Source organism: Bubalus kerabau, chromosome 9 (assembly GCF_029407905.1).
Source record: "Bubalus kerabau isolate K-KA32 ecotype Philippines breed swamp buffalo chromosome 9, PCC_UOA_SB_1v2, whole genome shotgun sequence".
NCBI classification, from domain to species: Eukaryota; Metazoa; Chordata; class Mammalia; order Artiodactyla; family Bovidae; genus Bubalus; species Bubalus kerabau.
Genome location: NC_073632.1, coordinates 44,636,372 through 44,659,066, shown reverse-complemented (window position 1 = coordinate 44,659,066; position 22,695 = coordinate 44,636,372). Strand labels below are relative to the sequence as shown.

The window sequence follows — 22,695 nt, the reverse complement described above, 5'->3', positions numbered from 1 at the left end:
AGTGCAGGAGATATAAGAGACAGGATTCAATGCCTGGATTGGGAAGATCTCCTGGAGGAAGGCATGGCAACGCACTCCAGTATTCTTGCCTAGAGAATCCCATGGACAGAGAAAACTGATGGGCTACAGTCCATAGGGTTGCAAAGAGTTGGACGTGACTGAAGTGACTTAGTATATATATAATGCTAAACCCTCAACAATTACTAGAATATTCATTCCAATGGTCTCTGGGACACTTATCTGTAATTAATCACTCTCATATATTAAATCTTCTCAGTATTTAAACAAGCTCAAATACTATGGTAGAGAAAGGGAGAATCTTCCTCTTTCCAACATGTCTTTAATCCAGTGTCTTAGTGCAATTCTACCCTTCGCGGTCAAATTTCTGAAAAACTTGACAATATGCACTTTGTTCTCTCACTTCCCACTTGACCCTTAATCACTACAATCCAGGTTTCTCTGCCATGAATTGCTCTACCAGAATTGCTCTGAGAAAGATACCTAAGTCTATGTACGAATAAATTCAATGGAAACTTTCAGTTGTTTTCTCACTTACCTTTCCTTCAGCATTTGACACCACAGTTCACTTTTTAAAATAGTCTTCTTTTAATAAGCCCTCCAAGAATTCTGATGAATGCTATAGTTTGACAATCCCTGTGTACAGCCTGTTTAGGATTAGGGATTTCTTTCTGAGAGCCAAGTGTTTTAAGTAAAAAGATAACATAATCAGAAGAGAATTAAAAATATATACATATATAAATAAATATATGACACAATATAAAAAAAATAGTCTTGTGACTTCTATGGCTTCTCATACCAGTGGTTTACTACAGATCTTTCTGATTCTTCCTTTGCAGTCTCCTTTACAAGCTTCTTCTTGTTCCTTTTCCTTAGAGAGTAAATATCAGTCTTTTTCACTGTGTACATTTTCTCTGGGCTATCGTATTTACTCCCAAGATTCTAAAGTCCCTCTAAATCTTTCATCTCAACCTCTTCTATGAACTGCAGACCTATTATCTCTAACTACTTCCTGGACGTCTCCAAGTGGATTATTCACACACAACCCAAATGCAACATAGGCTCCAAACTGAAATCATCTCCCTCACTCCCTAAGTTTTACATTCCCTCTGCAGGTTTGCTGTCTCAGTAAGGCCGTAATCACTCCACCAAAAGCTCAAGTCTGAATTCAAATTCAAGTCTTTCTTTCCCTCCACCCTCACACACAATCTACCAAAAGTTGCAGAGTCTGATGCTGATTATTACAACCATCCTATCACCCAGTTCATTCGATCTTTTCAACCATTTCAGCGACCACAACTGTTCAAAGTCATGTAATCTTCATGAGTAATTAGTGTAGCTAAAATGATCACCTGTGGGGAGGTTTAAAGTTCTGGTTTTCTTTTTATAGAAGATTAGAGAGAGAAAAAAGTCTAGCAAAGGTTTTGAAGTTTCTTCCTGTCTTTTTAATAATAGTGTTGGTACTATGATATCCCCCATTTTCTCATAAGTTCTTGCTGATGTACATCATTGTTTGACTATGCTGACAAAACTGGGAGAAACATGTTTTCTTTCTGCAAATAAAGTATTTCTACAGCCTAGAAAAATACAGGTGATTGCTATTTGGTTGGATGGGCCCATCAACTAGATATCTATAATCAGATCAGATCAGATCAGTAGCTCAGTCGTGTCCGACTCTTTGCGACCCCATGAATCGCAGCATGCCAGGCCTTCCTGTCCATCGCCAACTCCCGGAGTTCACTCAGACTCACGTCCATCAAGTCAGTGATGCCATCCAGCCATCTCATCCTCTGTCGTCCCCTTCTCCTCCTGCTGCCAATCCCTCCCAGCATCAGAGTCTTTTCCAATGAGTCAACTCTTCGCATGAGGTGGCCAAAGTACTGGAGTTTCAGCTTTAGCATCATTCCTTCCAAAGAAATCCCAGGGCTGATCTCCTTCAGAATGGACTGGTTGGATCTCCTTGCAGTCCAAGGGACTCTCAAGAGTCTTCTCCAACACCACAGTTCAAAAGTATCAATTCTTCGGCGCTCAGCTTTCTTCACAGTCCAACTCTCACATCCATACATGACCACAGGAAAAACCATAGCCTTGACTAGACGGACCTTTGTTGGCAAAGTAATGTCTCTGCTTTTCAATATGCTATCTAGGTTGGTCATAACTTTCCTTCCAAGGAGTAAGCGTCTTTTAATTTCATGGCTGCAGTCACCATCTGCAGTGATTTTGGAGCCAAAAAAAATAAAGTCTGACACTGTTTCCACTGTTTCCCCATCTATTTCCCATGAAGTGGTGGGACCGGATGCCATGATCTTCGTTTTCTGAATGTTGAGCTTTAAGCCAACTTTTTCACTCTCCACTTTCACTTTCATCAAGAGGCTTTTGAGTTCCTCTTCACTTTCTGCCATAAGGGTAGTGTCATCTGCATATCTGAGGTTATTGATATTTCTCCCAGCAATCTTGATTCCAGCTTGTGTTTCTTCCAGTCCAGCATTTCTCATGATGTACTCTGCATATAAGTTAAATAAACAGGGTGACAATATACAGCCTTGACGAACTCCTTTTCCTATTTGGAACCAGTCTGTTGTTCCATGTCCAGTTCTAACTGTTGCTTCCTGACCTGCATACAAATTTCTCAAGAGGCAGGTCAGGTGGTCTGGTATTCCCATCTCTTTCAGAATTTTCCACAGTTTATTGGGATCCACACAGTCAAAGGCTTTGGCATATCTATAATAGTCTGAACTAAAACAACTGAATCAATGTCACAAAGATCTGTTATGAGAATGTCACAAGGAAATCTGGTTATTTCCCTGTTATCTACAAATCAACAACAGATCACCTGTGTAAGGCAAAGTTTACAAATGGTGTTAAACTGGTCTTTCAGGGACTTCCCTGTTGGTCCAGAGCTTAAGACTTCCAATGCTTCCAATGCAGGGGACCCAGGTTCAATCCTTGGTCAGGGAACTAGATTTTGCCTGCTGCAACCCAAAAGTCCACTTGCCACAACCCAAGATCAAAGCTCCCATGTGCCACAGCTAATACAAGGTGCAACCAAATCAATAAACAAAAAACCTGGCATTTCATGGTCACACTTACCTCTTCCTCAGTCTCTGGAGAAAGAGGTCCTCATGTGTATTTAAAGTTAAAAGCTGTCTTTCCTCTTGGTTTATTTGCCTTTGCTGTTGTTGCTGTTCAACTGCTCAGTCATGTCCAACTCTTTGCAACCCCATGGACTTCCTTGTCCTTCACCATCTCCCGGAGTTTGCTCAAACTCAAGTCCATCAAGTTGGTGATGCCATCCAACTATCTCATCCTCTGTCATCCCCTTCTCCTCCTGCCTTCAATATTTCCCAGCATCAGGGTCTTTACTAATGAGTGAGATATTCGCATCAGATGTCCAAAGTACTGGAGCTTCAATATCAGTCCTTCCAATGAATATTCAGGGTTAATTTCCTTTAGGATTGACTGGTTTGATCTCCTTGCAGTCCAAGGGAGTCTCAAGGGTCTTCTCCAATACCACATATGCCTTTGTGGATGATGTCAGTTATTTCCTATTAATACATTCAAGAAAGACAATAAAGACAAAAATTAGTCAGACACCAAGGTGTAGATGCACAACCACATTTCTAGTACAAAACAAATGAACAACATCCATTACATAGAAAGAAAGTTCTATTTGAGATATGTCTAGTTCATATATTTTAATAGTTTTCAGTATACTTTGTGCCTTGAGAATCCCATGGACAGAGGAGCCTTGGGGACTATGGACATGACCGAAGCGACTTAGCATGCATGCATGCAGAACAGTTTACATTAGGAAATGGCACAAGTTTGGGGAAAAAACCTGAGTGTAGTCCTGTTTCTCTCCTTCCTTCACTTTCCACCTCAGCAAGCCTTGACACTTCACCTCCATGCTAAGCTCTAAATCTACCCAATTCCTCCCTTCCTTCAACTGCACTCCTAAGTCAAACCACCACCCTCTCTCTCTGGGTCCACTGCAGCAGCCCATTTGTGTCCACTTTGGCTTCCACTAGAATCTCTTTTCCATACAATCATCAAGTTGATCTGTCTAAAGTGGAATTCAGCATCATGTCATTCCCATGCTAAAACCTTTCAGAGAATTTTCTCTGCCGATAGAGAAAAATACAAAGGCCTTCTGTGAGCTGGCCCCTGCCTAACCCTCACTCCCTCTCTGATCTCACCTCCTTCTACTGTCCCCATCTCTCTGTGATCCAGCCATGCGTCCTGAGACTTCCTAGTTCCTGTTCCCTCTGAGACCCTCTGTTTCCAGGTGCTTCATGGTTGACTCCTTGACATTCAGCTCTCAGCTTCACTGTCACAGGGGACTCCTCTGACCAACCCATCTAAGTTAACCACCTTCACTATGTGAAGCGAAAGTCGCTCAGTCATGTCCGACTCTTTGCGACCCCATGGACTATACAGTCTATGGTATCCTCCAGGCCAGAATACTGGAGTGGGTAGCCTTTCCATTCTCCAGGGGATCTGTCCAACCCAGGGATCAAATCCAGGTCTCTCGCATTGCAGGCGGATTCTTTACCAGCTGAACTACAAGGGAAGCCCAAACCGTCACTATCCATCACATCAAATGTCTCATTGTCTTTATAATATATTCAACAGTTGGAAGCAATCTTGTTCATTTATGCTTTTTGTTTTCCTATTAGAATGGAAAATTTTCATAAGTGCAGAAAATTTTCTTATTTTTCTCATGTTAAATTCCCAGGGTCTAGAACAGGGATCAGCTAACTTTTTATGTAAAGGGCCAGGCAGTCTATGTTTTAAACTTTGTAGGACAGAGTCTTTGTTACAAGTACTCCAGCTCTGATTTGTTAGCATAAAAGCAGCTTTAGAAAATTACTAATGGAAGTGTGTCTATGATTCCATTAAGATTTTATTTCTGACCACTGAAATTTGAATTTCATATCATTTTAATGAACCACAAAGTATTATTCTTCTTTTGATTTTTCTAATTATTAAAAAAATGTGAAAACCATTCTTAGCTCATGGGCTGTGCAAAAATAGGCAGTTGGCCAGATTTGGCCTGCAGGTCATAGATTGATAGTCCATAATTTGGAATGGCTATCGCTACACATAGGAGGCTTGCAAGAAAGATGGTTTAACTGTTGAATGAATGAATGAGGAAATGCATTTTCCTTGTAAACATTAATAGACTTGTCATCGGCCAAGAGTAAATATGATAACCCATTTTACTGCTTCAGTCCGCAAGATGTATTTGCTCTGTCTCCTTGGTTGTTTTGATATTTGTTTATGGGAATCAGATTCAGCATATGATGTGAGGTTCTTATAAGAAAAACAATTAGGATCTTTCGATTACATGGGGTGTAAAGATCAACTAAATTGGGTTAGATTCTACATTCATGATCAAAACTTACATATTTTACTTCAAAAAGCTTAACCTCTGTGATGAAAAAAAATAATGTATTGCTCTTCAAATATATACCAAGAGTGAAATAAGGGTCATGAGCAAAATGAGAAAAGCCTCAAAGATAATTTTAAAAAAATTACCTAACTCCCTACATCATATATTGGGGAAGGTCTCCTTAAAAAAAAATAGTAGTATTTGAGGAATTTTAAATTACAGCTCTGAAATGGGTCATGTTTACTTTTGTTAGGACTGTTTTCTTGTCTATGACCATATTTCTTAAAATGCTTCCCCTCTACACCCACCCACCTCAAAGTTCAAATAAATAAGAGATTATACTTCTAAGATTAGAACAAACATTAAGTTGAAACAATAAAAGAGAAATAACAATAAAGGTAAAAATCCTTTACTCTAAGAAGCAAGTTAAAACCACAAATAAAGGATTAATGCTAAGATACTAAATCATTCTCAAAAAATTACTTCCCCAATAAATCAGATTAAATCATTCATCAGAGGGAAAACATAGATTGTCTTAAGAAAAGGCTTAGTAAAACCTTCAACAGCTCCTGGCAGCAGAAACTTGGCAGAAACATTTGGAATGACAGCATCAGTTTGCACAAGTGTTCAACTGATAGCTGTAAAAAGTATTGAGGCCCTGTTGGAACTAACTGCTGAGCTGGGGGACCATAACTTACTTTAGAGTAGCCCAGAACTGTCTATTTCTCAATTGTCACTTATTAAAGTGAATCACAAAATGGCAAAATGTTTAGTGATTTCTTGGGCTATCTCTAAGATGTGTTTTATAACTCAGAGTCTCACTGATTAATGGAGAAAGTACACAGTGCAGGGTTGGGGTGCTTTTTCTTCTGGAAACTCTAACAGCCTATACTAACATTTATAGCCTTTATAAGCAAAGAAGAAGGAAGGACGGAAGGAAAGATGGGAAGATAATAAGGTGCATTAAATGTGCTTTTCTTTGCAACCACTTTCAATTTGGAGAGTGATATGAAACTTTCTCAACAGTTCTTGTCTGGGTGTACATTTCATTACTTTTCTAAGCTTATGCTTCAACTACTGAGAGCATTTTCAAGGTTTGCTCACCTTTCATTGAGACTGAACTTGAGGTAGCTGCATGAAAGCTAAGTTCTGAGTAAACTCAAGACTATTTACAGTTTCAGGTGGAATCAGGTGTTATTCAAGACTAAACATGGCAATTTTACCTGCACTATACATTTAATGGTATATAAATTATTAGGTGTATCAGGAGTGAGAGGAGCTCCATTGCTAGAAGCTGAGTTGCTAGAAATAAGCATACAGTTTAGCTTTCTATATTTCCCACCTGGAACCCAGCCTGATGTCTAACACATAATGGATACTCATAAGATGTCTTGTACCACGTGGAAATATACCTAACTATAAGGTGGAATGTGTTTTTTCAGGAAAAGCTGACAATCTCACCTGAATAGCCAAGGCAATCTTGAGAAAGAAACACAAATCTAGAAGCATCACAGGGCCTGATTTCAAACTATATTACAAAGTGATGGTAATCAAAACAGTATGGTATTCCTATAAAAACAAATAAATCAATGGAACAGAATAGAGAGCCCAGAAATAAACCCACACATGTATGGTCAATTAATTTATAACAAAGGCAACAAGAATATACAATGAGGGAAAGGACAGTCTCTTCAATAAATGGTACTGGGAATATTGGACAGCCACATGCAAAAGAATGAAATTAGACCACTGTCTTACATTATACACGAAAGATAACTCAAATGCAGTAAAGATTTGTATGTAAGACCTGAAATCATAAAACTTTTAAAAGAAAACATAGATAATGAACTTCTTAACATCCATCTTGGCAATAGTTTTTTGGATTTGACACCAAAAGTAGAGGCAACAAAATAAAAAATAAACAAGTGGGACTGCAGAAATCTAAAAAGAAACCATCAACAAAATTAAAAGGCAACCTACTGAATGGGAGAAAATATTTTCAAAATATATAAAGAATTCATGCAAATCAATAGCAAAATAATAATAAATTAAAAAATGAGAGGAGAACAAAAATGAGCAGAGGGTCTAGAATAGTCATTTTTTTTCCAAGGAAGACATAAAGATATGCAATAGTTGCATAAAAAGATCCTCAGTATTACTAATCATCAGGGAAATGTAAATCAAAACCTATGAAATATTACCTTGCTATTTGGTCATTACCAAAAAGACAAGAAATAATCAAGAGTTGATGAGGATGTGGAGAAAAGGGAACCCGCATACAATTTTTTAAGAGAATTTTATTTATTTATTGCCCGTGCTGGGTCTTTGTTGCTGCATGGGCTTTCCCTAGTCAGGGTGAGCAGGGTCTACTCTGTAGCTGTGGTGTGCGGGCTTCTCATTGTAGTGCCTTCTCTTGCTGTGGAGCACAGGCTCAATAGTTGTGGTGCATGGGCTTAGCTGCTTCATGGTATGTGGGATCTTCCCGGACCAGGGATCTAATCTGCCTCCTGCATTTGCAAGTGGATTCTTGACTAATGAGCCACCAAGGAAGCTCCAAGTGCATTGTTGGTGGGACTATAAATTAGTGCAACCACTATGGAAAGTAGCATAGAGGCTCCTTAAAAAATTAAAAATGCAAATACCATATGATCCAGCAATTCCACTTCTGGGTACTTATCTGATGAAAATAAAAACACTAGTTCAAAAAGATATATGCCTTCCCTGTGCTCCCTCCCCACTCCCATGTTTTTTGCAACAGTGTTTACAATAGCCAAGATACGGAAATAACCTTAAGTATCCTTTGATGTATGAATGAATAAAGATGATGTGGCATGTATATAAAATTAAGTCTCTCTCTCACAACAGAGATGTGTGCCTCTCAGTTTAAGAGCTTATAAGAAAGTGAAGATAAACTGTACTTACACTGCCTGCTATTCCAAAAAACAGTAAGACCTGATAAACCTGAGGCTTTCTCTACATCAACTACTGGTAGCCATTAGCCCACTAGTGGAAACATAGAAGGTAATGAAGATGATGGAAAGGTCTGAAGTAAGAAAGGCAGTTCAAGTGGAGGTTAAGAACTTCTTTGAGTCTTTATAGAGAAAGGTTATCAGGGATTTGCAGAGAGAACACTTCCTTGATAAGAAAGTGCTTAAGGGCAATCCTAGTTAATTAGAATCTGTTTTCTTAAGATTAGAAGTTGACATTTTGATTGTAGTATAATTAAAATTATCTTAACACTTTGCAAACTGAATACAGAAAAACACTAAACACAAAAGTGAGCAATTGGGAAAGAGAAGAAAACAGGGAAAAAATAGACTAGAGAAATAGACTCTTCAACCTCTTATTTTACAAATAAGGAAATTGAGTCTAAGACAGTTTAAATGATATAGAAGTTTACTTAGCGAATTAGTCTCTGGGGATCAGACTGGCTGCTAATGAAAGCAATTTCCAACCAAGGTGATGTGTGGTCTCGAAGAGGCATTTCAAGCAGGCAGAATGTCCGATGTCCTTCAAAACAAACCTTGTTTATACACAGAGTGAAGTTGTTTTGAGAAATACACTCTACAAATATATCTTAAAATCCTAAAGCCAACTTTAAAGGTCATTATGAACATAAAACAACAAGAGATAGCCCCACTAACAGCATTCTTTAGGTTTGTTCTGGTTATTTGTGTTGTATAGACAAACCGTGTTGGCAAAAATTAGGCAAGAAAAATAAATATTATCTGTACAATTCAAAAGAAAGTTGACCAAATTACCAAATATAGAATTACCTCCATTTTCCATTTCACAGCCATATATTATTTTAAAATCCCTGGAATGGAATGTGCTGTTACCTTGATGACTTCACACACACACACACACACACACACACACACACGCCAAATCTCTCTCTCCACAAGCAAAGAAAAGAAATGCCTGTTTCCATGGTTAACCCCAGAAGGACATCTCCATTTCCAATAGGACTTTTTTGCTTGCTGTTTCCAGAATGACTGGCTTCCAAAATACTATTCACTGACAAAAGTCAAGATGTCCCTCCCAATAAAACAAAGGCAAATCTAAAATCTGAAGAGGGCACAAGGGGAGGGAGGTGGAGAAGGAGAGGTGTGATGCTGTTGAAGTTACTGTATCTAAGGTGGTGAGCTGAGGCACCTTCTGTGTGTGATTATCAGCTCAAGAGTGGCTCGTTTTGAGAAGATATATCTACTTAGGCTCCTTAGTGAAGTTTGTGTGACTCTCTTGGTCCTTTGAGTAAACAGACGTTTCTCTGTGTCTTCTCCAAATGGAAAAACATTGCAGGTATACAGTTTACCTTGAACCCCCAGAAAAGTTTCTGAACCTAACTCCTTGTCTAAAATGTAGTAGACTAGCTACAAGGAAAGAAAAAAACTACGTTAATTGAACTCAGTTTGGACTGTGTTGGCCTGCACTGCCGGGCCTGTATTCACCCAGGTTTAGAACCAAATTTAGAGCCTGGAATCAGTGACAGAGACATCAGCGGTTTCATAGGAGTAGCTAACATGTCTAAATCAAGGTCCTAGAGTGACACCCCACCGTGTGCAGCTGGCAGTGGGCAGGACACAGCAGAACGGGGCAGGACATGGCAGCAGTCTTCGATCCCGGAAGGAGAGTGGAGATTACCACTTATAGGGGGAACTGACATCAGCTTGACTCATGGGTTACCAGGGAAACTAGCAGGGGGCCCCTTACCACCCCTTTGAAAAGCTATCAGGTGGAGATGTTCTGATGGATTAAAATAATCATCAGCTGGGGCAGGAGCAAGTGTAGGTGAAGCAGGTGCTGGGTGAGCAAGGGGTATACAGAGAGAAAGAGAACACCTATCTTGGGTGGCCTGAATGATCAGCCTATATGAACAAGCTATTACATTTTTTATTAATCTAACTTAAGATCTCTTAAGCAGGGTGAATGCTATAAGTCTTTGATATTTAAACTGATTTCTCTGAATAATTTCTGAGTCATTTTTTCCAACTCAGCCATGTTTATATACACCCATGTGTCAACTTACTAAGGTCACAAATGCCTCTCTAGGAAAGCGATACACTCTCCATTCCCATGTGGGGGATGGGAAGTATCAGCATCTCAAAGAGGAAATCTGTAATTATTATTAGCAGTGACCACTGTGTTGAGTATCTCCTCTGTGTAGATTAACAGGGTAACTATGTAAGAGCTTAAAGAGATATACAACTATAAAATGTGTCTTGTTCTTCAGACTAATTGGGAAAGCAAACCGTGTGTATAAAAAAGATAAGAGCAGAAATAACACAGTGCAAGGTGACCAAACTCAAAGAAAGCACTACAGGCTGTAAAAGTTACAGGTGTTTGCTAAACAAAAAATCATAAGTTCCCAAGGGTCAAAGAGGTGACTGTTTCCTTAATTACTTCAATTCAGGGAAGCCCTAAGTAAGGTTTCCCAAACCTCTTTTAAACACATGGTTCCAGCTTTTACAGCATTTAATTCCCATCATTTAAGTGACTCAGCTGATTCAGGGAAGCGGGTGAGGAGTGGTGAAGAGTGAATTTCAAAGTAGTGTAAAGATAGGAAGCTGCTGCTGCTGCTGCTGCTGCTAAGTCACTTCAGTCGTGTCCGACTCTGTGCCACTCCATATACAGCAGCCCATCAGGCTCCCCCGTCCCTGGGATTCTCCAGGCAAGAACACTGGAGTGGGTTGCCATTTCCTTCTCCAATGCATGAAAGTGAAAAGTGAAAACTGAAAGTGAAGTCGCTCAGTCGTGTCCGACCCTCAGCGACCCCATGGACTGCAGCTTTCCAGGCTCCTCCATCCATGGGATTTTCCAGGCAAGAGTACTGGAGTGGGGTGCCATTGCCTTCTCTGAAAGATAGGAAGCAGTTTGCCTTTATTTACAAAGGACATCTCAAAATTACAGGATTATTTTCTTAAGGGTTTCTCATCAGCCTGCCTTGGGCAAGAAGGCAGCTGACTTGATGTTGCTTCTCTTCTCCCACTGCCATTTTCAGCACATCCTGTAGATGGATCTTCTCTAAGAATGAAAGTCTCACCAGCTGGGTCCACACTAGAAACTAGCAGGTGGATCTGTCATCCAGCAGGTCCCAAGCATGGCCAGACTCTGGACAGTGAAGGAAAGTTTCCTTAAAAGAAAGCCTATGAAAACACCCCCAACCAACAGCCACTTGCTGGGGCACTCAGCAACATTTCCCAAACTTTCCTCACTCAAGTTGTATCTATGTGAAACCATGGTCTATATGAAAAATTAAAAGAAATATGTCTCAATCATCTAGCATTTACATATGTCTGGATGACTAAACTTTCAGTTTTCATCCAAACATGAGATTGGCATTTATAATACTTACCTAACTAGTCACTAAATTTGACACTTTCAGGGTCTGGTGTCAGTTTACAGTAACAATAATTCATTTGAAATAGTACACAGGTGCCACAGAATCATATTGTAAATTAAGACATTATTTTCCAGAAAATGGAATATAATTTATAGAGAACTCTGACAATGAGGTTGTATGATTAAGTGGGAAGACAAATTGGGAAGATTCATCATTGAGATTAAAGAGTGAAGTGGAGATTAAAATATTCTGCCTCCTGGCAAGAACTGGTTGGTAGATGAATCTAAATGGTTTCAAACTATACATTCTAAAAAAATTGAAGTTTTAAATATAACATTATTGAGTGTCTACCCCATCCCCAACTAGCTGGGTCTTTCAACCTCTTTTGCTTTTTTTCTCACTTGCAGAATGTAAAAAATAGTATCGTACTTGCTCTGACTACCTTACAAAATTACCTGGGGATTGTTATTAAAAGAGCATAAAAGTGCTTCAAAAACTTAAAAGCATTTTGTAAATGCTAAAGTTAAAAAAAATACAGCATAATTAGCCATCTTGCTTTAAAATAAAAAAGGAGTGTAGTATTATTTTAAAAGTATGGCATGATTATAACAGTATCTTTATTTGTACCAAATAATTAAATAGAAAGAATACTGAATTTTCCACTTTGTAATATACTTAAAAATCTTCTTCATTGAAGAAAATAAATGTGCTATCACATTCATTATTACTACTTTAAAAAAATATAGTCACACTCATATGCTATTTCCTTTCAATTTTTTCATTTCCTTAGACTCATGAAAATAAAATGACTTTGGTATGTGAAACTGTCTTTTAAGAAAGTAAAATTAATGTTGGTATTTTCCCTTAAAGTACTAACCAAAATCCTGAGTAAATTCCATGGATGATGTTTGTAGTCATCTCAATTTTACCTCCTAAAAGAGTATATCTACATATTTTTCTTCCCTAAATTTAAAATTGCTTTTCCATGTTCTTATTCTTGAAATACCAGTGAAACTATAGAGGATACTACTAACAATCATTGTTTTTTATGTACCCCAGGCAGTGAACTGAGCCCTTTACTTGTTTATCATTTTATTTTATATTAACTTTATATATACATCCTTACTGTACAGGGAGGAAAAATGAAGCCAGAGAGGTTAAGCAACTTGCTCAGTGTCATACAGCTAGAACTAGAACAGGGTAGATCGCAAGTGTACAGTGAATCCTTGGCACAATACTACTTTTCTATTCCTCAATCTTTCCATCTCAAGGCAGGTAAATTTTACTTCATTCAATGAAAGTCATCAGTCTTGGTTACAGGTAGTTGTACTTCTTGTTTAATAAGCTTTGCTCAATGAGTCACAGAATTTAATTACTGTCTAAATAAGCTCCCAAGTCACTTTTACCATCACAGCTGTTCCTATCAAAACAGTGGGTCTAGATACAGAAGTGAAGTCCACTGACATGTACCCCATGTTACCTCCTTGCTCCTGACACCCTTGCTCCTGAGCTCTAAGAATACTCTGCTGCCGTGATGATTTGGTGATCTGCCACTCAAGGTTTCACTGGAGAGTTACAGTCTTTTGAAATCAGACATTGAAACAGAACACAGAAAACATCATCTCAGCAGTTAGATATTCGTTCTTTTTTTCTCTATGCTTCATTTATAAATCCAAGTATCAGTCCTATATTAAATCTAAAGGATCATTATTATTAATGATTAATTTGTAAAGATCTAAAACTAAAAAGAGGCTTTATCTGAAGTCTACCTGCATGATCTTTGTGGCCACTTCCTCATTCACCAACATTTAAAGGATACAGGCAGCATTCAGTCCTTGAGTTACTTATAGTTTTTTCTGTGCTGATCTTGAACTGTGGAACAGATAACCTTAAGCTCTGTATCTAAAGATGATAATAAAGTAAGACTTACTAGTTCTTCAAAGTGCCCAGTATTCCCCACAGTAAATACTGATAGAGAGATACTTTCTTAAACTGTCCCCAGACAGTTACATTTTAAGGAACTTTGAGAGCAGAGGACAAAACAGATATGTTTACTGTTAGTAAATCTTGGTCCAAGTTTTAACCTGAAAAGTTTAAATTAACAAAATAAAATTCTGCAAACCCTACCAAGATGGAAAACTGAACCTATATTTGGCTAAATGGCTTTATATCTGGTTTTTGTTTTGCTTCATTTCCCTTAAAGGCCAGGTCCTTATGCCTAACATGTAAATCAGTTAAGAGTGGAAACATACAGAAGTTGCTGAATGAATGAAAATTATGCTACCATAAGACAAGACCAAGAATGGGGATTCAGGGAAACCCCAACCACAATGAAGAGAGGGGTCCACTGAAAGCAGAGGGGCTATTTATGAAGGACAAATCAGTAAAGACAAAAGCAGCCTCTACGTGGTGAGATGAGCATCAGCTGTGGAGGAGAGACCCACTAGGTTCTTCAAGGGACAGTTCCTATTTGCCCTTGTTCAGACGGTAAAGCGTCTGCCTGCAATGCGGGAGACCCGGGTTCGATTCCTGGCTTGGGAAGATCCCCCGGAGAAGGAAATGGCAATCCACTCCAGCACTCTTGCCTGGAAAATCCAATGGATAGAGGAGCCTGATAGGCTACAGTCCATGTGGTCTCAAAGAGTCGGACACAACTGAGCGACTTCACTTTCTTTCACTTTCACTGTTTGTCTTAAGCTTGATGGAACCGTATACCTTGGTGTTACTCAAGCATTAATAAGCTTCATTTTACCAAGATTTTCAACAGCATGTAAGTGTAGTTGTTTCACCCTTTAATCTACTTGGGACTAATTTGTGCTCCACAACACTTAGCAGCAGGAAGCCTGTAAAAATTTCATCCCCAATCCTTGACAGCTTCAGAAGTTGGTATGTTTGCTTCAGGATGTCCAAAACAATTCTGGAATTTCATCACTGAAGAAGTTAACTTAAAACCTGACCTATTTTGAAAAGTGAAAACGTCAAGTTTTTCCTCTTGCCTGCTTCCTCCAGATCAGGCCAGAAAGTCCATGTGGAACTATTAAACTGGGTCTTCACAGGATTTACACAAGGCAGTGAGAGACCCACATGTCCACAAACCTGAGAGCCTCGGACAGGAGGTTGCAAGCCTGCAGGCCTCACATCCACAGCCCTGGCTGGCAAGTAAACACTCATGGGGTAGGGTTGCAATTCCCAGGAGGCAAGGCCACGGGTTAGAGTTTCCAGAGGCAGCCGGCGGCTCCCCACAGCTTCCCTGCTCCGCCATCCTTCAGCCCCAGGGGAAAAGTGAAAAGGGCTCTGCTTACTAGTCAAGCCACACAGACAGATACCAACTGCTCACAGGGCAGTCCAGCCCCAAATGCAAGAGAACAGCTGCTCCCTTAGAGACCTGTATGCCAAGAAACTCTAATAATACAGACCAGCCCCAGCTAGAAAGTTGTCTGAATTCCCTGTGGAGAGGGACCATGTCTGTTACATTGCTATACAATAATATGGGCAATGGCCAGCTAATACTGATTAAGCACTTTCTTTAAGTCAGGCACCCTTCAGAACAGTTTTACACATTATAACTCATTTAATTTTTATAACAATCCTTTGAGGTGAAGGACTCTTTTTTTTTGTCCCCATGACCCAGTGTGTCCAGAAGATACTTGTTACATGATAGTCTTGAGATAAACATCTGCTAATTGAATCTAAAAAAGTAAGAAATCACCACTCCATATAAATAATATTATAGATAGGAGGGTAGCTTCTAAGACCAGCTCATAAAATCTATTCAACCCATTTGTATCTTTTTTAATGAATTTTAACACTATTTCATTTAAACTTAATCATTATGCACGCATGCTCAGTCACTTCAGTTGTGTCCAGCTCTTTGCGACCTCATGGACTGTAGCCTACAAGGCTGCTCAGTCCATTGGATTTTCCAGGAAAGAATACTGGAGTGGGTTGTCATTCCTTTCTCCAGGGGATCTTCCTAAGGGATTGGACCTACGTCTCTTATGTCTCCTGCATTGCAGGTGGATTCTTTACTGATTGAGCCACCAGGAAAGCCCAATAATCTTTATAACACTGTTTTTATAGAGAAATTTATTCCAAATTCCAGCTTGTGGCACCTTTCAACAGTTTTCTTATTGAGCAGCTACTTTCTGAAGAAATGTTAGTGCCAAGGAAAAGTATAAAGCTAAGCCAGGAGCATAACTACCATTTAGGAATTTCTATCCCTGCTCCACACCCAGAAGCAGAGTGAGTACTTTCTGGAAGGACCTCCTGGCTGAGGCTGGAAAGGCAATAAATCCTTTTGGACACAGTGTCAATTCCTTCAGCACCTCAGAAGCTCCCATACCCTCAACAGAGCGCTGGGTTTCTCTGAGCTGCTACAGAAATGAAAGTGAAAGTGTTAGTCACTCAGTCATGTCCTACACTTTGCGACCCCTTGGACTGTAGCCCACCAGGCTCCTCTGTCCATGGAATTCTCCAGGCAAGAATACTGAAGTGACTTGCCATTCCCTTCTCCAGGAGATCTTCCTGACACAGGAATCAAACCCGGGTCTCCTGCATTGCAGGCAGATTCTTTACCATCTAAGCCACCAAGAAAACCCTACAGAGATTGGAGTTTAAGGGGTTGGATAAAGGACAGAGGTACTGGTGGGGTGAGGGCAAGAATGGAGTCACAGAGAGACAAGTGTGAGTGTATGTTAGTTGCTCAGTTGTGTCTGATTCTTTGCGACCCCACTGACTGTAGCCCACCAGACTCCTCTGTCCATGGAATTCTCTAGACAAGAATACTGGAGTGGATTGCCATTCCTTTCTCCAGGGAATCTTCCCAACCCAGGGATTGAACCTGGGTCTCCTGCATTGCAGGCAGATTCTTTACCATCTGAGCCACCAGGGAAGCCTGCTACAGAAATGAGGGGTCATCATTTCCCAAATCACAGTTTTAAACTAAATTGATAGAATTTTTTCAAGTCTCCATGTCCTTTAACTTTTGACACTTGTCACTATTTAGCAACAGTCATGTCCGACTCTGTGCAACCCCATAGACTGTAGCCCGCCAAGCTACTCTGTCCATGGGATTCTCCAGGCAAGAATATTGGAGAGGGTTAGCATTTCCTCCTGCAGGATACCTTCTGGACCCAGGGATCTCTTATGTCTCCTGCATTGGCAGGCACTTTACCACTAGTGCCACCTGGGAAACCCTATTTAGTGACAAGTGCTAGCAAATGGCATAATGAATTGAGGAGGAGCATAGTAACATTGGGCTTCTCTAGTGGCTCAGTGGTAAAGAATCCGCCTGCCAATGCAGGAGATGTGAGTTCAGTCTTTGGGTCGAGATCCCTTGGAGAAGGAAATGGCAACAAACTCTAGTATTCTTGCCTGGGAAGTCCCACAGACAGAGAAGCCTGGTGGGCTACAGTCCATGGGGTCACAAAAGAGTTGGACTTAACTTAGTGACTAAACAACAACAAATGTTGACATTAACAACAGCAAAAAAAATGGGAAACAGTCCCTTCTGCCTATTAGCTCAACAGCTTGGGGGTTATTTCTGTGGGCCTGGGAGTTCACAGATGTGATTTTACAGTACAAACATAGCTTTAAGTAGGCATGTTTTCTGCTTGTAAGATCAATTCCAGTTTTTGTGGTAACACAAAATGGATCAGCATCCCACTGTGTTCCTCAATGGCATTCACCACCTAAACAGATTTAAAGATTCTCAAATTATATGACTCCTGGTTGGATCACTCCATTACCCAACCCCAACTTCATACTCCAAAGTTTTCCCACCCTATACTGTGAGCTCTCTGAGGGCTGGGCCCATCTCTTATTTATCTTTGTATCTCCAGAGGCACCAAGAATTACAGCTTAATAATCATCAGTTCAGTTCAGTTCAGTTGCTCAGTCGTGTCCGACTCTTTGCGACCCCATGAATCCAGGCCTCCCTGTCCCATAGCAAACGTATAATAAGCTTTGTGTACATACTCAGTCACTTCAGCCATGTCTGACTCTCTGAGACACTATGAACAGTAGCCTGCCAGGCTCCTCTGTCCATGGGATTCTCCAGGCAAGAATACTGGAGTTGGTTGCATGCCCTCCTCCAGGGATATAAGAAGCTTTACTGAATTTAAATTAATCCTAGAGTAGGTTAGCGATCAGGGTGCTAAACCTGGCTTCCCCTCCCATTTTGTTTGTCTGCAGAAGGCTGTCCAAGTCACGAATTTGAATATGGCCTGCTTGAGGGCCACTTCTTAATACCAACAAAATATGAAAACAAAGACAACCACTGGGCTTAAACAACTACCTTTTTTTTCCAGTGAGAATATAATCACATGTTTAATCCAAAGATATTTTAACTCACTTCAGTTCTTATTTACTAGTTTTTCTAAAGATATACATACATTTCCTATTTATTAGTTTTTCTAAACATATATGTACACTCAGTAGGTAAATCTGCTAAACTTCAACCAGGACCCAACCACCAAAAGTTTCTATGTAAACCAATATCCTTCTCTGCTGAATACTTAAGTAAAATATCAATTAAAAAGAAGTAAAACTAGCAGTTTTATTCCAACAATATTCTAGTAACTCTTTTTCAGTGTATCATTTTACGGTCAACACAAATTCAACCTAATTTTCTATCACTATCCAATTGATAAAAATGTTGCCGCAAGTCTTTAATCACCAAGAAAGACTTGATTATATCCACTACCACTAATTCTGAAGAATCAATTGTAAGGTTTTTAGAAAGATTGTCAACAAAAGTTAGAAACAGGATATTTTTCTTTCAGTTAAGCCTCTGTCAATCCAAAAAAAAAAAGAATAAGAAGAATCCTCCAATTCCTTGAAAAATCTTCTTCACTGAGGTTTTATTGTATATGGAAATTTCTGTAGTAAGAAATAAATAATAAAATAATTATATTCTTGGCAAAAGATCTGCCAGGAAATTCCTTTTAAATGGCAATTTCTCTGCTGAATTTAAAATATAATTTGTTTTACAAAAATATAATTTTCAAATTAGGTCAAAATCCATCTGTTGGACGAAGTACTTCCAGTTGATTTACTTCCTGTGCAGGGAGACCCGGCTGTACCCCTTACAAAGGTACATCTGCAGCCAAAGAATAACTGAGATCCTGGGAAAAATCTGCCTTAATTACATTTTTTTTTGAGAAAAGGATGAGATATTTCCCCCCTCCCCCTCTCTGCATTTGGAACTGGTTACTATGTCATTTTAAAGAACTTGTTCTCAAAGGAACTATGACACAGGAAGAGGGGGGTGGGGGAGTGGCACCCGCAAACCGAAACAAACCAGTCGTGAGGCTTCCTGCCTTGCCTCTCTGAGCAGAACACACTTGGCTTGGTTTCTGTGGCCACGCTGGGCTGACCAACTACAGCTGGCTGCCTGGAGCTTTGGGAGCCCCAGACTGTGTTTGCTGATAAGTAAATGCATTATTGCTTATCAAATCTGCATTCTTTTTCAATGTGCATAATATTTCCAAATGTCATACAAAATTCTGTGTTGGAAATACCCTCAAACAGATTTCAGTAGGAATTCCCAGGGAGCTGATTCTCTCTTCATTACACCCAATTATCCATTCACAGTCTCTTTGACGTTCCTCATAACTGACTCCCTGATGATTGTATTATTTCTTCCCACAACAGATGCAGAGATCCATTGATCTGGTTTAAAACTAAATCCCTGGTTCAAACTTGGAACTCAGAATGAGGTTTTCTTTCCTCTCAAACTTAAGCATGCATGAAAATCACCAGGAAGGCTTGTTAAAATCAGACTGCTAGGCCTAACTCCCAGAGTTTCTGATTCAGTTGGTCTGGTTTGAGGTCCAGAAATCTGCATTTCTAACAAGTTCCCAGGTGATGCTGCTGTTAGTCTAGAGACTATCCTTTGAGGACCACTGTTCTCAGCAAATTGGCTGTTTTGCTAAGAATATAAATTCACTAGGTGTGCATGGATAAAGCTGGCTTTAATCAGCCTAAGTACCCATAGACTCAGGAGAAAGGATGGACTGTTCCTTTCCCAGGAGAGAGCAGAGACTAACAGTTTTCACTACTCCGAGTGAGAGAAGCTGTCAGCCTTGTCTGAGCATTTCTGCCAGGGCTTCTAGTGGAAGGAGTACCGCACAAACTGGAGCGTATGTCAGAGCACTCCCACCTCCCTGGATAAGAGAGGCCTGCAGAACTTCTTTTAACAGTTCCTATGACGAGGAAGGGGCTGGTGTCCCAAGTATAAGTAACGGAACAAGTTTCCTAAGCTATATTTCTATAAGTCTATGTCTTGTACTTTAAATATTTGCACACAAATCCAAATTTTTTGATCATAATTAAATTTTACTACCTTGTTTGTACCTTAAGGCTGTAAGTTCTGATTTAGGAGACAGTGTGTTAATCAAAAGGACAAAGTCTAGTTATCAAATGGTATTTGCATAATAGATCTAAGCCTCAGAAAAGGATTGCCCAGAAGGCCCATTCTAAATCTAAAAGAGAAGATTATCAGTTCCAAACACTACTATGTATTTAGTATGTGTATACAGACATGCACATATAGACCTGGATTCGATCCCTGGGTTGGGAAGATCCCTTGGAGAAGGAAAAGGCTACCCACTCCAGTATTCTGGCCTGGAGAATGCCATGGGCTGTATAATCCATGGGATCTCAAAGAGTTGGACACAACTGAGTGACTTTCACTTTATATAGACATGCGTTATTACTCATATGCAATTCTATTTGAGACTAAATATTCAGCTATCTCCTAGTTCTGAAGAAGTATTCATTTATCATCATTCAGGGCCATCTAATCATTTATTAAGCCAATCATGAGCTAAGCAGCATGAATAGAGGCTGCCAGCCCAATAGAGGCCCTCATCATTTCATTAGGCCTAGATTAAGGCAAAGTCTTCTTCATTGATCTTAATGGGTTGAGACAACCCCTACTTTTAAATTTCCATGACTCTTTAGCTTCATAATATGGCTTCCTTCTGTATATCCAATGTCATCTCTCACTACCCACCCACCCAATGCCCAAGGATACTACACTTCAACAACATAGCAACCCTCCCCTTCCACTGCCCCAGATTAGGATTCCTAAAACAATTAGGAATTAGGAATAAGTTCAGTTCAGTTCAGTCACTCAGTCGTGTCTGCCTCTTTGTGACCCCATGCACTGCAGCAAGGCAATGCACGCTTTTGTGTGAAGGGAAATACGAAGTCGACTTCACGCAGAGCAGAGCGTACATGACACAGAGATCTTAATAAATGCTGATATAATTGAACTGGCTCAGTTGTCTTCAGTGTTCTCAGAAGTAAATTTCTCAGAAGTTGGGTCTCTCCCATGTACCTCCTATTGGTTTATGTTTTCTTCTCAGTACAAGTTAGCTTTGCTTTAGAATTACTAATAGCATTCTTTGATCTCATCGACTATTCACTCATGTGAACCACGATTAAATGTATGTTTTGGATTTGGTGACCAAGAATACGCATAGATAAAAGATTTCTGTGACAGGCCTGTGGTAGGTGCCCTTTAAGATGGCCTCCATCCTGCTGCTGCTGCTGCTGCTAAGTTGCTTCAGTCGTATTCGACTCTGTGCGACCTCATGGACTGCAGCCTACCAGGCTTCTCCATCCATGGGATTCTCCAGGCAAGAACACTGAAGTGGGTTGCCATTTCCTTCTCCAATGCATGAAAGTGGAAAGTGAAAGTGAAGTCGCTCAGGTGTGTCCGACTCTTAGCGACCCCATGGACTGCAGCCTACCAGGCTCCTCCATCCATGGGGTTTTCCAGGCAACAGTACTGGAGTGGGGTGCCATTGCCTTCTCCGTCCATCCTGCTAGTCAGCCGTTATGCAGCCGCTCCCCTGAATGCATGGGACCTAGTGACTTGCTTCTAACAAACAGAATATAGCAGGAGTAATAGGATGTCACTTCCAAGATCAGATTACTAAACGACTGTCACAACTCACAAACTTAGAAAATGAACTTATGGTTACCGGAGGGAAGGGTGGCAGGGAGGGGTAAGTTCAGTTCAGTTTAGTTGCTCAGTCATGTCCAACTCTTTGCGACCCCATGGACTGCAGTACGCCAAGCTTCCCTGTCCATCACCAACTCCCGGGCTTACTCAAACTCATGTCCATCGAGTCGGTGATGCCATCCAACCATCTCATCCTGTGTCATCCCCTTCTCCTCCTGCCTTCAGTTTTTCCCAGCATCAGGGTCTTTTCCAATGAGTCAGTTCTGAGCATCAGGTGGCCAAAGTATTTGAGTTTCAGCTTCAGCATCAGTCCTTCCAATGAATATGCAGGACTGATTTCCTTTAGGATTGACTGGTTTGATCTCCTTGCAGTCCAAGGGACTCTCAGGAGTCTTCTCTAACACCACGGTTCAAAAGCATCAATTCTTTGGCACTCAGCCTTCTCAGCTTTCTTTATAGTCCAACTCTCACGTCCATACGTGACTACTGGAAAAACCATAGCTTTGACTAGATGGGTCTTTGTTGGCAAAGTAATGTCTCTGCTTTTTAATATGCTGTGTAGATTGGTCATAGCTTTTCTTCCAAGGAGCAAGCATCTTTTAGGGAGTGTGGAACTGACACTGCTATATTCAAAATGGAAAACCAACGAGGATCTACTGTATAGCACAGGGATCTCTGCTCAATATTATGTAACAACATAAATGGGAAAATAATTTGAAAAAGTATAGGTGCATATATATATATATATATATATATATATAACTATCACTTTGCTGTGCACATGAAATTAATTGATTAACTTTGTTAATCAACTATTGTTGTTTGGTCACTCAAACTAGAGTTTGATCAGATTAATGTCCATTGAGTCAGTGATACTATCTAACCATCTCATACTCCACCATACACTTCTCCCACCCTCAATCTTTCCCAGCATCAGGGGCTTTTTCAATACATCACTCTTCACATCAG

At 40.0% G+C, this 22,695-nt stretch overlaps 1 long non-coding RNA gene across 14 annotated transcripts in view; it reads right to left on the bottom strand.

Annotated features, from left to right (window-relative positions):
- LOC129619788 (uncharacterized) overlaps nucleotides 1-22,695 on the bottom strand; it is a 287,036-nt gene that overhangs the window by 233,640 nt on the left and 30,701 nt on the right. For 13 of the 14 annotated variants that reach the window (XR_008698114.1, XR_008698115.1, XR_008698113.1 and 10 more), the window contains 2 exons: nucleotides 9,968-11,521; nucleotides 3,109-3,563 (listed from right to left, as the gene is read on the bottom strand). This is a non-coding gene — a long non-coding RNA (uncharacterized LOC129619788). The remainder of the gene's footprint in view (nucleotides 1-3,108; nucleotides 3,564-9,967; nucleotides 11,522-22,695) is intronic. The other variant, XR_008698124.1, reaches the window with a different exon arrangement.